General features: G+C 38.8%; 1 protein-coding gene across 1 annotated transcript in view; it reads left to right on the top strand.

Moving 5' to 3' along the window:
• Window positions 1-3,371, top strand: part of LRRC7 (leucine rich repeat containing 7) — a 463,713-nt gene that overhangs the window by 380,460 nt on the left and 79,882 nt on the right. The gene's annotated exons all lie outside the window — the stretch shown is intronic.

The following is a 3,371-nucleotide window of genomic DNA, read 5'->3' as shown; positions in this document are numbered from 1 at the left end:
CATTTAAGCAATTAGAACCAGACTAACTTAGATATTTATGTCCTTCTTAATGGTCCATTTGAAAAACCAATGCACATAAATTGAAAAAAATAATAATACTTTTATCTCATTCTCATATAACCAACGCTGAGTAATTAATGGGATTTGTGCACCTGCTGGACATCACTTGCCTTCTGTCACCTAGGATGACGTCGTGGACACCACAACTCTAAGCTCTGTTTCACATTCATTTCCAAGTGGCACCTGCTCTTTGAGACAAAAAGTGCAGCTTCACAAGGATTGTCATTAAAAAGAACGTGCAGTCGAATGCTGACACTGAGAGCCACCTCAAGCTGGCGGTTTGCACGGGGTCTGGCTGATGCCTCATACTGCCTTGTTTCCCTTGAACATTATAACCCGCGGTGTCCCTGTGAACTGAAATCTTGGCTTTGCCTTGTTACCAATAACGTGACTTTGATAAGTGACTAAAACCTTTCTGAGCCTTGGTTTCTTTGTCTTAAACAAAAACATAGATAATAACACCCTTCCAAATGTCTGTGGAGATGAAACCGGATAATAATAGGTATTTATAAGCAGCTCCAAGCACAGTTCTTGGCACAGTAGAAGACTCCAGTAAGTGATGATTTGCCCCCTTCCTCAAGGGAATGATGTGCCCGCCCCATCCACCTTTAATCCTCCTGCAAGTCACTGCCTGGATCCCACTTCTCAGCTACTTTTTGAAAATGGTCGGCATTTCTCTTTTTGCTGGGAGACTGAGCCTAATCTTTCTCTACAGAGGAACCATATCTTTCTCCTGGTAATAGAGAAATACCAATTACCCTTAAAGATTTTCTTAAATTGCCTTTCTGAGTAGGCTGGACTCTCAGAAGCTCAGAAATAAAGCTTTCTTTTCTTTCCTTCACCTTCTACGAAAGGAGTCCTGTTTCCTTGGCAGCACAGCCAAGATGCTGTCTGCACCATGGAAAGGCCGTGGGGTCAGAAAGGACATTTTACCTTTTCTTTCTCCTTCACTTCAGTCTCCACACCAGAAGGAAATATGGGTCAAGTGTGCTCAACTGGGATCACCACGAAATTTGATTCCCTACCAGTAACTTCCACTGTCTTCACCCACCCAAGTAGTTCCCAAAACTTCACTCATTTTTCCAGTAAGATCTTAGTTCCTTGAGCTTCTGTAAAGAATTTATAGACACAAAGTCAATGATTAATTTCCTTCATTCCACAGTTAACTTTGTCCTGTGAAGCCCGTGTGAGGAATTAACTTGACTTAGGATACACTACATGGTACACACAATATCACATAGAGAACCTTAGAATAGGACGATCCCAGTTCAAATCCCGGCTCTGCCACTCACTAAGTTACTAAGTTAAGAGTTGGAATTACGACTTTACCTCTCCAAGCCTCCATTTCCTTATCTGTAAAACAAAAATGATAATAATAAATAATTTTAAAATATAACATAATTACTAAAAAACAAGGTTATGTTTGAAGTCACTAGCAGGGATACTGTAAATGATGTGGTTAGCATCATGGCACAATAGCCACCTGATGCAGGCTCCAAACCAACAGCCCGTACACCGTGTCATCATCCTCCTCACTGCCCACAAAGAGTAGAGAATCTGCCCGGATCAGTGAAACTCATCATTCCTGCTTCAACAGCGTCATCCTCTTAGGCAAAGGCCACAGAACTCTGGTGATAAAGGCAAGTTCACAAGGACTTGATAGTCTCCTCCTGGTCACCAGGGCTCTCTCTGATTCACAAGAGAAATTCTTGAACAGGGTCATAAACTTGAACCTGAGTCAGACCTTAGCCATCACGTAGAGTTCTGGGCACCATTTGGGGATATAAGTTTGAAAATTTGATGAATGCAAATAAAACAACTTGAGTCCTGACTGTACAGGGAATAAGAGGAAAGAAAATGAAACTCAATCAAGTGAACATTCTGTTCTCGTATGACTGTTTGGTTTGCTTTTCTGTTTCTACTTGTTTTGGGCTTTGTTTTTATATAAAACAAAATTCCCATACTTGTAATTAGGTGTAATAAGGATACTTTCTTTATGTTAGTGCTGAACAGAATTTACACTAATTCCTATTACCAATTACCTTTATTTTAAAGACTTGAATAAGGTCCAGAGAGATGCACTAAATTGCCCAAGGAACCTGATTAATAAATAATTTTTTAAAGAATCAAAAACAGAATGGAAATATAGCACCTAGTAATTGAAATGTATTTGACAAGTGAACATATTTTGAGCCTTCTGTGGTACTATTTCACCAACTCACATCTTCTGAGAAAGCCTTCATTTTTCTCTTCTTTCACTTCAAAACTCTATCATGCCCTTCTTATGCTAACCTTGGAAATGATTTTCAAAATCCATGAAAACACAGATTTCCTTCTTCAGCTACCGAATTTTCATCAGTTCCAGGTTCTTGCCTATCCTTCTGCAACCTGCTATTTCATTTTAAACCCCTCTTATGCTCACAGCTGAGCTCACCAGGAGGCAGTGTGATCACCAGAACAGACCCCGAGAGAATCCCACTGCAGTGATGGGGCTTTTATGTGTGTGTGTGAGTCTAGGCCTGAGTCTCAGGATCCGTCTGTAGAAAACAGAAGAGCTGGGCTACAGCTAGATGATAGTTCAACTTTCTTCTATTAAAATATTCCTTCTTTAAAAAAAGTATCAGATATACCCAGGTTTTTCACAGGCACATATTTCCATACAAACCTAATCAAAAAAATATCCTCAAAGATGGAACTTAAGCTAGGGATGGAAGAAAGGGGTGTGTTTCTCTGCAATTCCCAAAGACCTAACCTGGCACAATGGGGGTCTTTGTCAATATGTTAAAGTGATAGTAAGAGTTTCTGTCTGTTCATTATGCCAATTAGTTATAAGATAAGACTTTTTAAATTTATATATTTTTTCTCAAATATATTCTTTCTCTGATTTAATAAAATATTTTTAAATGTTATATTAATATTCCAAACTGATAAGATAACTAAAGAATTAAAAACTAAGGCCAAGCATGGTGGCTCATGCCTATAACCCTTGGGAGGCTATGGTGGGGAGATTGCTTGAGGTCAGGAGTCTGAGGTTAAAGTGAGCTAGGATGATACCACTGCGATCCAGTCTAGGTAACAGAGTGAGACCTTGTCTCTAAAAAACAAAAACTAAAAATTAAATGAAAACTCTTCTCTGAATTAAAATTAATCTAAAGTTTCAGAAAAAAAGACATGAAGATAGTGACTACGCATATATTTATATATCTGCTTATGTACATAGTGAAGGCCTTTTTATATGGAGAAGTAAGTGAGAATTTGTTATTTCCTTCCCTCATGCTCCCTCACTACCTGCTTAGCTGGAGATAATAATA

This window comes from Otolemur garnettii, unplaced genomic scaffold (genome assembly GCF_000181295.1).
Source record: "Otolemur garnettii isolate 467f Iridium unplaced genomic scaffold, OtoGar3 scaffold00010, whole genome shotgun sequence".
Lineage (NCBI taxonomy): Eukaryota > Metazoa > Chordata > Mammalia > Primates > Galagidae > Otolemur > Otolemur garnettii.
Note: the sequence above shows the minus strand (reverse complement) of the source record. Positions and strands in the feature narration are given on the sequence as shown.